The 12083-nt window shown below is 37.8% G+C and overlaps 1 protein-coding gene across 10 annotated transcripts in view; it reads left to right on the forward strand.

Annotated features, from left to right (window-relative positions):
• Positions 1-12083, forward strand: part of MAST4 (microtubule associated serine/threonine kinase family member 4) — a 312250-nt gene that overhangs the window by 218483 nt on the left and 81684 nt on the right. The gene's annotated exons all lie outside the window — the stretch shown is intronic.

A 12083-nucleotide genomic window follows, 5' to 3' on the forward strand; every position in this document is an offset into this window, starting at 1 on the left:
AACTCTACCTAAGTGCAGTAGTAGTTTTGCCTCCTTCATGGTTTAAGGGCTGTGGCGAAAGTACAAATAAATTCTGTTTCGAGCCCAGCCATTATAATAGACGAGGTCTCCGTCCGGCATACATTTGCTGAGTTATTTTCCTGGTTCCTTAATGTTCTGTGAATACAGGAACCTAAACATCGTTTATAAAAATGTAGATTGAAAGCAAAGTTTTGTCACAGAATATTGTTTCGCTGCTAAGGTTTTAAGAAAACACACACACAGAGATCTATATGTGCCAGAAACTGCATGTTCAGGCCTTTGGAGGAAGGTCTGTGCAGATGGCAGATAATCGGATAGTATTTTGTGGGTGCAGACTGTCTGAATTCGCTTTGTAACAAGACTCCCTAGGTGTCTAGCACAATGCTAGACTTTTCAGAGCTAAATCAGGCTGTGGCACAGACAGAGGTAATAGAGGGCACCCAGCCGGCATGCAAGCATATTATAAGATACAGGGGTGTCCTCTGTAAAAATGAGGGGGTCTCTACAGAGAGTGGTTTGACCATGTGTCCTGGAAAGATAAAGGGAAAAAGGAGATAAGGCCTGTGCTAACGAGACCTAGGGTTTCCTAAACAGATAATGCTGAAGGGACATTTCAGAACCCTCTAATAGAAATGCACTTCAGTGCTGTAATAATCTTAGCCCAAAGCATGTGGACAGCTTTATAACTTTAGAGAATTGTACTTTAGCAGACTAGGGACAGAGCAGAGTGAATTTAAGATACAAGTAACAACAATTACTATTTTGTTTATAAAGCATGTTTCTCAAAAAACAGGGCGGGGTAGGGAGGGAGATGAGCCTCAGACTTAATGGAAAAGCTTATTGTGTTGGGATAAACTTTACATAGCAACTTCTAATGAATTTTTTAAAAAAAATTCTAAGGTGTACTTAATATTATATGCAGCCCAGTGGTGGAGCGAGGAGGAACTGTGCTCGGGGCCCCTGGTGTGTCCCCCCCCCCCCCGGACCCCTTGGTGCTACACCACTGATGCAGCCACCTTTCATATCAGCGACAAAACTCTTTTCTAACAAACAGAAGGGGCAAGCAATGAACAGCATTTGTAAACATTTTGTAACTGTCACACGTGGAAAGACAGGAAAAACACAAAAATCATAAAAACTGAAATACTTTTCCACCCATTTAGGGAGATCTCAGACAAGAAGTAAAATAAACCTGGAGATGTTAGAACATGTAACGCCACCAATCTCTTTTGTTATGGACCACTTAGACCCACCATCTGGCCTCCAGTTTCTCAAGACATATATTAACACTAAGGTGTTACAACATACAAGAAATAAAAACAGAGAATACAACTGAAAGAGATCTGCTGACTTTTGTTGCAAACATACTTGATCACTTGATTGTAAAAAGATTTACCATACCCCATTTTTATGAATATCAGTACAAAGTAAAACTATTTTACAAATTAAAGATTTAAACCCTGATTTCTGATGATTTAGAAAAATTAGGCTGTCTCTTTAACTGAACTGGAATCTCATTTTTATTAAATTGTTTAAAATATTTTTACACGAAGCCCCTAAAACTTGTGTTCAGGAGTCGAGGAGAAGAGAGAAACTACAAATAAAAAATAGAAAAATTAATATTATTATGACTGGGCTATAAAATAAACATCTGCACTTGGGGAAGTTCTCTTTTCAGTCATTAAAGCTAGGATAAGAGGGGAAAATTGTGAAAGATAATTCTCTTGATGGTTTAGTTGGAAGTCTGTGTATGTAACAAATTTGAATTTGCTTTGCTTTGATGGCATATGATATATTTTGAGTTTTGGTAAGTTACTGCTTGATTAGATTGATTGACTAATTGTAATTCGAATTGTAAGTTGTTGATTGACTGTAATTGTAATTTAAAAACATGTCAAACGATAAGGAAATCTGTCAAATTGAAGATGAAGAAATGTGTGGGTATTATCTTCTCTCAAACTTTATTGGTAAAAACTACCCCCCCCACCCCAAAAAAAAACTACCCCCCGATCTGATGTTCTGAAGGCATTTGACTCTTTGATCTGTGAAATGGGGCTGCATTTTCACATTTTAACACTGAGTAAGTAACACTGTAAGTAACACTGAAAGAGTGCTGAGTAAGACAGTTCTGTGAGAAGTATTGATAACACTTGGTTCTTACAATTTGTAGGAATTTTCTCTATCTTCTGTGCCCAGATACTGCTGAAGCAGCACCCAGATTTTATTTATTTATAAAACATATACCCTGCTTTATGCCCTCAAGGCAGCTAACAGATTGAAAACACACATAAAAATACATCTTAATATGTGTATGTTTTTGTGTGTATATGATGTGGAAAATTTAATTTTTCTTGGTGAATTAAACGATTAAAATCATGAATTAGAAAGCCAGTAAAACAAGTTACCAAAGTATCAGGTGTTATATGAAGGTGATGCTGCTATTTTTCTTATGTACACTTTTCATAGATTATTATTAGTAAAGCAAAACACTTTAAAACTGATATTTCTCTGATAAGTTTAGCTAGTTGAATGTCTGGTGTACAGAACTTGTCTGCTGACTTTTTTCTTTTATTCCAACATCTCAGCTTGTGAGGTTTCCACATTCACTAAATAACATGGCCAATTCATTTTTCAACTGACTGGATCTGAATTTGAATTACATCCAGAGTTTTGAGAACAATGCTGTGCTATAAATTCTAATGCATATGTTTGTCATGTAGTGATACTATTAAGTTGTTATGTGACATATGTGTTAAAGACTGGATTTACTCTATGTCTTATCTATTAGCTGTCCTATATTTTGGTATGAAAGGCATACATTTCTTTAGAGGCATTTGACATCATACTTAATGACTAACATTTTCTTGGTTGTTTTTCAGGCACGTAGGGGCTATGAAAAATAGTTCAGTATCATCAGCATAAAGCAAAACAGAAATACAGGGTTGAGAATAGGGAGCATTTAGGTGCTTTATTATCTCGTTAATATAGAAGATGAAACGCATGGAAGGCAGCCTTGTCTGACTCCTTTGAAAGTGTCTACTGGTTCTGTTAGATGACCTTTTCAAGGATAGAGTTCGAAGGTCCTCAGTCCATTGATTTACCAGAGGTGGGCTTGATTTGATTTTAGTGATACACATACTGAGAGAGCAGCAGGCTTTAAAGCTATGTCGCTTGAAGTCACATTGGGATTGATTTTCCTTGATAACAAGGGTCCCAAGCTGAGGAGAGCTCTGTCTGTTATCATTGCGTTTAGCAGAGCTTGTTGACTATCCTGAAAACCATGAAGTTTCCTGTTATCACAGGTGGTTAAGGGAGTAGGGAACCTACAGGAGGTCTGAGATACAAGATAACTCTGTGGATTGGAGCAATGCTTCTGATGTTGCCATTCCATCATCACACTGGCAAAGTATAATATTATGTCATCAGGTATGCATTGAGAAGGAAGGGTGTACTCAGTTCACAGATTTCAGCCATGATGAATGAATATCATTAAGTTGCAAAAGCAAGTGATGTTGATGGGAAATTAATCTAATGCATCTACTTTTTGTAAGTGCTGTTTGAATTTTTTTTCCCCAGTCACGAAATTGCCTTGAGCCAGCCCTGTTGTGAAAAGGCAGATGAATGAGGAGCAGGATGAAATGGAAGTGATGTGAACTTTGGTGTGGGACCATTCTTACTCTCAAGCCGCTGAGTTTAGACATGGTTGCAGCAAAGTGACTGGGAGAGGCTAATGAAAACTGAGGATCTTCAGTTTGGCTGAGACTTGTTTTACATATTCAGGCATCTTTATATTTATTTTCATTTTATATGCTAGGAATATGTTTAGAGACAGAGGTGAATGAAGGTACAAAGGAGGAGATGATAAAAATGGGGGGGGGAGAGATAAATGATGGGGGAAAGGGAAATTAGAGGCAGAAGGTAATGGGACCTTTTAAAGATTGGATTGAGATGTCCAGTAACAGTGAATAGAAGCTCACAAACAGTTTGAGTGCGGGCGATGCAGGGGAAATACCAAGGTTGGGCAGAAACATTTCTACTTGTTGAAAGAGCTAGTAATTCATTGACTTTTCTGGATATTTTTCCTGTGTGTAAGCCAAGGTAACCTGAAAAGGAAAACTTCTGTTCATGCATGTCACCACTCAGTTACACAAAAGTGGCACATGCTTGTAGAACTTGTGTGGATTGCAGATGGTTCTGGTTCTGAATGAAAGACTAATCCAAATTCCAGCTATTCTATCAGCTTTTTTTATATATTATAGATTTTTGCACCTCTTGATGCCAGTATTTGCGCTTAAAGGCAAGAAAAGGTGTTTGTGTACTGTGAAATTAAGTTAGCTGAAAGTAACCGTGCAGTTGGCCATGCTCTGTGAATTCTTTGCATAATATGAATAAAATACTAAACATGCATGCCCTGTTGGAGTTAAATTTTAACATTTGCATGTGGGATACATTTCTTGTGAATCTATGCATTACATGGATGATAAACTGAAAATACAATGTTTACTAAGGCAGGGCTCGGGTACTCTTTAATGTATTCCTGCTCTGGCTATATGTATATATTTTTATTGCAGATTCATATCTCATAGGCACTCATTTTATGAACAAAACTTTATTATAGAGTTAGACAATTCAATAAAATCTTGCTATCACTGAATAACTTCTGAATCAACGAATTGTATGATAAAATAAAACAAGTTGAGCAAGTTCTGTAATGTTAGCCATTTGAGTAACCGTTTAGCTGAATTTGTAACGTGCAAAATAGAAATTACAATTAATAAATGTCAGTGTGACTAGTTAAATGACTGAAAGTATGATTTCTGACAAGCTCCTGTGGAGCTGCGCAGAAAAAAAAAGGTGAAACTTTGTTGAACACGTCAAAGTGCATAAACATTTTGATTCCTGGCTGTGGTAAACTATTATCTTACATTTTCAAATAATAGTGTGTGGCATCCTGTTTCCTATGATGGCCAACCAGTAGTCTTCTTAAAGCCCACAACTGAGTTACGCCACTGTTGGTGCCCCCATCAGTTGGTACTGAAAGGCACAGTACCTCTGAATATTCAGATCGCTTTCCATTGAGACACAATGGCTATTGGTTCTGGTGCGTTTTCCGGGCTGTTTTCTGTCACCATCTATACCAGTGACCACCATTACACATTATGGCCATGAATTCCAGAAGTTAACGCTGCAGTGCTTTTTGGGTCTTTTCTCATTTTACTGCCTACATGTTTAATTATGTAGCTCTTGGTTCTCACATTATGGGAGAAAGTTCTCTATGTCCTCTTGGCTCATGAAATTATTATTTAAGAAACACTATGTTCTGAGCCACAGTGTAGTGGTGGAAAGTGTTGTCAATTTACAGCTGATTTATGGCAATAACTTTGGTTTTTTAAGGTAAGAGGCATTTGCAGGCAGTTTGCCATTGCTTACCTCTACGTGAGCTGAGAGAAATCTGTCAGAATTGTGACTGGCCTAAGGCCACCTAGCAAGCCTCCTGTGGGGGAGTAAGGAATTGAACCTGGGTTTCCAGATTGGACTATGCCACTTTTAAGCACAATACCACACCAGACATTGTAGTGTAGAGTAAAAAACAGTACCTTAGTCATGCCATGCTGAAATGTTTCATTTATATCCCGTTTCTCATTATTGAGATGAATCTGGTTTGGGCATGTAAGGAAATGTCACAGTAGAAGGTTAAGGAAGTTGAATCTTCTCCCCTGCACCACTTCAGTAAATAAAAAATCAGTATGGCAAGTATGTAACTTGGGGAAACTTTCCAAAATGTGATCTTCCACCTGCAATCTCCCATGGCAAGTCCACTTCAGGATTTTACTTCATTCCCACTGCATTTGCTCACATGTGTAAAACAAGTCTTAGCATCTGGTTGGTTTTAATAATGTAGTGAAATTGATATTTCATTTATGAACTGGATGTTATGACTTTAATGACAGTAAGCTGCTTTAAGTGGTTCTGAAAAGGTTGGATGCAAATGGACAAAATAAAAAGTAAATAATGCTTTTTATTAATAGCCCTCTGCCAAGCTCAGGTTAAGGGAATCTCAATGGAAAGGGAATCTCAGGTTAAGGAAATGTAAGTTTTGTTTCAAGCCCCAACCGAGATCCATAATGGCTGCCCATTAGAAATTATTTTCTTGATTTAGAAAAAAAATCTTCTGTTTAGATCACAGCAAGGGCAGGGTTGCCAAAAACCTGGAGGAAAAATGTCTTGTTCTACTAGTAAATAATAGGATATTATTTACCAAGTGATGTTATTTACCTGTAATAAAAAGTTTCAAACGCACACGTATTTAGCCTCTGTTAAAGAGGTAGGGCATTCTTTTCTCCAAGTTGTCTGCAACCTGGAGCAAGCGTCAGAGTGTGTTGCCACTAAATCCCTATCCGGAGAGAGCGGGGAATGCAAAGCACACCATTGGAGGGCAGAAAACCTTTTCTTTAGTTGTTTTTCTCCTTGTGGAACTTTTAAAGCAGAAATAGGACCAGGAAAAATTATTAAACAAGACATGTCTATTGGTTGAGAGATGTGAGGTAAGTGAGGTGTCAGTTCCTCCCTCCTTCTCACATATGGTGACACCGTCATGTTTAGTTATATTTCAGGATTAATTTTTCTTTGGCTTTTGAGGAATGATGGGGAGAAGAAGAGGTTAGAAATATATATTAGCAGTGACTCCATCTAATTAGTCAGTGGCGTCTTCAACTGTGGTTGATCTAAAGAGTATTCTGGTGTGAATACAGCTACCAAAGTTAGGATTGTTGCAGGAAAATGCTAGATTTTTAAAGGAGTAGACGTGCCTTCTTTAATCAATCAATCAATCAATCAATCAATCAATCAATCAATCAATCAATCAATCTGCCTTTTATTAGCATAGTATAGCAACAAATATATAAACATTTAAATAACTAATTAGATATAGATCAGCAGCAATAAGCAAATAAAAATAATAGCTATCGTCAGGAAGGAAGCAACTGCACAAGTAACATCAAAAGAATGGTCCTGTAAAAGAAAATGTACAGCATAAGTAGAGTTTTGTATTTTTTTGTCTTGCTCTCATAATAGAGGTAGTGAATCAAGCTTGATCATACATCAGCATTTAGGACACATTCAAGCAGAATATGAGTCAGGGAGTCAAGTGAGCCACATCGACAGAACCTTTGATGTTTCGGGATTTTTTGGTACCTGCCGGATGTCACAGTTGAAGTAAGGCTATTAAATCGGGCCAATGGCATAAAAGGCCCGTCGGCTGATCTCAACAGATAAAGGTAGAAACTTTCATGAGTATCTAGCTGGGACTCCATGACTTAGGAGAAATTCCCACAGTGCTCGAGGGTGAACAGAGTCGGTCGATCATGATTGAGTAAAAAAAATGTCTCTCGTGATCTCCTCAACCTATCACTAATTTGAGGCTTCTCAAAACGAATTTTTTAGTTTTGCTATTGTGTAATGCAGTTATGTCAATTCCAATATGCCTAATTTTTTGGATAATCATTTTAGACCATTTTGAAATATAATTATCTGTAAGAAGATAGTATGTCATATCGTTTTGATTTGTTCTAAAATGAATCTTAAGCCAATACTGTATTGTAGTGATCCAAGCCTTGGTCTCAATTAATGATAAGCCAGCTTCAAGGCATAGTGTGGTAAGGGTTACACTATTAGGAACACCCATAACTCGCCTCAAAAAGTTTGTTTGAACACGTTCAAGTTCTGAAGTAAAGGCTTCTATCCATATGGGGATTCCATAGAGGATCTAAAATTCTTTATTATAAATTCCAGCGCTGTTAGTTAATCTGTTAAAAACATTCTTTCTTCTTTTCATCTCCTTGTTGAACATATGACCCGCTAAGTAAAGTTTACTGTTCTATGCAGCATTTGTATTTGACTGTCTGACATCTGTGCACTTGGAAAGGCAGCAAATAAATCTAGTGTCCCAGGCCAGCACATTTCATAAATATATCTTAAATTAAACTCATCCAATGTAAACAAAGGGAATATGTTCCATGCCCTACAAGAGACAGTTTGCCTCTCCTGAGGGTGGTGTTCAGCTATATATTTTTTCATATCAAACTGTAGCAGCTTCTCTCTCTCCCTCTCTCTACTATATTTATAGTAGCTTTTCAAATACAAAGATCCATTGACTTTTCAAGCTTCAACTTTTCTTCAAGCAGTGTGTTAAAATGACATCAAAATTAAAGTCTGAACTGTAGAAGAGTGCCATAGTCAGCACATGCTGTTAACGGTACTGCCATAATAGTTTGCAGCTCATATTCATCTTCTTTACAAGTATAAATATTAATAATTAAGGATGTTAAAATGAAATCATTAGAAATGATTAAAACAGATGCCAGATTTCATGTGAAAAGCACATCGAGGAGTAATTGCTGTCAGTACATCCTTCGCACCTTGTTCTTTTTAGTAATTAACCTTTATTGCCTGTAATTTACCCTGTATCCATAGTAAAAGCTTTCTCTGAAAAAAAGATTTTAATGGTAACAATGTCATCTCAACTGTTCATTGCCTTTATCATGAAATGGGTACTTAGTAGCACCATGTTGAAAAATGATTGTATGTTAATATTGATTGATACATCCGCTATATATTTGATATTTTCCCGGTGAATATCCGTATAACATGAAAGGTGTGCTAAATCGGTGTTGCCCACCTGTTGGGGGTCTGAGTTGTGTTGACCTTTTATTTGATATGTTGAAGAAAGTAGATTAACCTCTTTATGATTTTCTCTGTAAAAAGTTAATGATTACCAAACTGATTACATCCTGGCACTTGAAAGATTACGTTTGAAGTCGGCAAAAGACATTTGTGCATTAGGAATAGGTTTCAATTTCAAATGTGCTCTTTTGCACTAGCAGTAAGTTCATTTAATAGATAATAGGCAATTAAATGCATAAAGTGTGCATTTGTAGCTGTAAGGACAATAATTAGCTCCCTATTTTAAACAGCTGAACAGACATTTTATATTTAAAAACAAGCACAGGTGGTAAAAGACCAGGTGCAGTACAGGTGGTAAGACATACCAGGCTCCTGCTGACAGTGGGTGCTTCCTACCACTCCTTAGTTGGCCAGCAGGTGGATAAATGGTGGAAGATGGAAGAGGGAAATATCAATAACATCCTGATGTGCTGATGTCAGTACCCATGTTCCTGGAAGTGATGTTGGTATGCCACCAGAACTTGCTGGAATTTGGGCATGACTCTATGGTAAACCATGGAGTTTTACCCTGATGCCAGAGTGCCCCAGCAATGTACTGACTTCACTTCTAGGACTTAGGAAGTGACATTAGCAGTGTCATCATGTTGTTAGTGTATGCCCCTCAGCAAGGTAAGTCTCCCACTAAAGCTGTAGCAAAAATGAAATGAACCAAATTCTTTTATCCATGAATATATAATTGGAAACTATTTTCATGGTGTCACTCATTGTACTCAGTTTCTTAAAAACTGAGACTCATAATTGTTTCTGTATTTATGGGAGTCTTATGGAAGAAGAACAATATTATTACAGATTAACAATTCAATTATTCATAGTTAATTCTAAATCAACAAACTCACACTCTGTGTTCCTAATTATACATACCTGGGTATAGGTAGAAAACCCAATAGGGCTGAATCTAGAGATGATGTTGAGCACTGGGATAGAGACATAAGAACATAAGAACTAGCCTGCTGGATCAGACCAGAGTCCATCTAGTCCAGCATTCTGCTACTCGCAGTGGCCCACCGGGTGCCTTTGGGAGCTCACATGCAGGAGGTGAAAGCAATGGCCTGCTGCTGCTGCTGCTGCTCCTGAGCACCTGGTCTGCTAAGGCATTTGCAATCTGAGATCAAGGAGGATCAAGATTGGAAGCCATAGATTGACTTCTCCTCCATAAATCTGTCCAAGCCCCTTTTAAAGCTATCCAGGTTAGTGGCCATCACACCACCTCCTGTGGCAGCATATTCCAAACACCAATCACACGTTGCATGTGAAGAAGTGTTTCCTTTTATTAGTTCTAATTCTTCCCCCCAGCATTTTCAATGAATGCCCCTTGGTTCTAGTATTGTGAGAAAGAGAGAAAAATTTCTCTCTGTCAACATTCTCTACCCCATGCATAATTTTATAGACTTCAATCATATCCCCCCTCAGACGTCTCCTCTCCCAAGCTAAAAAAAAGAGTCCCAAACATGCAGCCTCTCACTCCTTAAGGAAGGTGCTCCAATCCTTCAATCATCCTCGTTGCCCTTCTCCTGCACTTTTTCTATCGTCTTCGATATCCTTTTTTTGAGGATGTAGCTGACCAGAGACTGAACAGTACAATTACTCCAAAGGTCTAAATGCGCACCACTGCTTTATATAAGGGCGAAGACAATCCTTGCAGTTTTATTATCAACTCCTTTCCTAATTATCCCCAGCATAGAGTTTGCCTTTTTTTTACAGCTGCCATGCATTGAGTTGACATTCCATGGAAGACTATCCACTAAAGGCGGCCCAAATCCCTTTCCTGGTTACCTGTGACTGATAGCACTGACCCCTGTAGCACATGTATGTGAAGTTTGGATTTTTTTTGCCCCTATGTGCATCACTTTACATTTTAGCTACATTGAACTGCATTTGCCATTTCTTAGCCCACTCACCCCTAATTTATCCAAGGTCCACTTGGAGCTCTTCGCAATCCTTTTTGGTTCTTACCACCCTACATAATTTTGGTATCATCATGCAAACTTGGCCACCCACACTACCCACCCCTTCTTCCAGGTCATTTATGAATAAGTTAAAGAGCACTGGTCCCAAAACGGATCCTTGGGGGACACCACTCCCTACATCTCTCCATTGTGAGAACTTCCCATTTATACCCACCCTTTGTTTCCTGTTCCTCAACCAGTTTTTAATCCATAGGAGGACTTCCCCTCTTATTCCTTCATTGCTGAGTTTTCTCAACAGTTTCTCAACAGTTTCTCAACTGAGACATAGGAGGATCAGTCTGGAATCATAGTTAGTTGCAGGCTGATTTCCAGGAATTCTACCTTAGGGGCTGGAATGAAACTTCAAGTAGAATAGCCAGACAGATAGGAAAGCATGAAGGTCTGGAAGGGAAAATGCAAAGAAATTACAGCAGAAACAAACTGTTCTAGATTAATGGGACTAGAAGCTACTTAGGAAAGGTCAGAGTCTGGTTGATGCCCAGATAGCCATGATTTCAACTATTTACAGCTAGGCCAGACTAGTAGGAGTCATGGACAAATTAGTAGCTGTATATTATTTGCCTAATAAAGGTTTTTGGATTGGATTGGATTAGTAGCTGTATTTAAGGGCAACCAATTCCCATTATCTGTGTAACATTTGGGGCAGTACAGTACATTCTTTATAAATACTGATGCTAATAATGTCAGGTTCGGTATATTGTCTTGTTGCTAGAAGATGAGTCTAGGAGTTTGTTGCCTCTTGGCAACCCGTATGAATGGGACAACTGGCGGCATTACAGTAGTTATTGTCTGTTTATGTGGTGGCTCCTACATTGTAGAACAGACTAAGGAAGGCCCCTACAGTTTTGTCATTTTGTAAAATGTGTGAAACAGAATTGTTCAGGAGTACATTCTTGTAGAAGGAGTAAAACAGTAGAGTAATGGTTGTATTCAGGAAGTGGCTGTAGGAGTAAAGTCTTCATTATACCGTGTTGTTGCCTTGAACATTTCTTTCTTTCTTTCTTTCTTTCTTTCTTTCTTTCTTTCTTTCTTTCTTTCTTTCTTTCTTTCTTTCTTTCTTTCTTTCTTTCTTTCTTTCTTTCTTTCTTTCTTTCTTTCTTTCTTTCTTTCTTTCTTTCTTTCTTTCTTTCTTTCTTTCTTTCTTTCTTTCTTTCTTTCTTTCTTTCTTTCTTTCTTTCTTTCTTTCTTTCTTTCTTTCTTTCTTTCTTTCTTTCTTTCTTTCTTTCTTTCTTTCTTTCTTTCTCACAGCCCAACTACATTATTTTGTCTTGCTATTCTTTGCTGTTATCATATATTTCAATCCACTCATCAATTGCTTGTTATCATATTTTGTAATTTGCTTATTGATTCAGC

Source organism: Sphaerodactylus townsendi, linkage group LG07 (assembly GCF_021028975.2).
Source record: "Sphaerodactylus townsendi isolate TG3544 linkage group LG07, MPM_Stown_v2.3, whole genome shotgun sequence".
Lineage (NCBI taxonomy): Eukaryota > Metazoa > Chordata > Lepidosauria > Squamata > Sphaerodactylidae > Sphaerodactylus > Sphaerodactylus townsendi.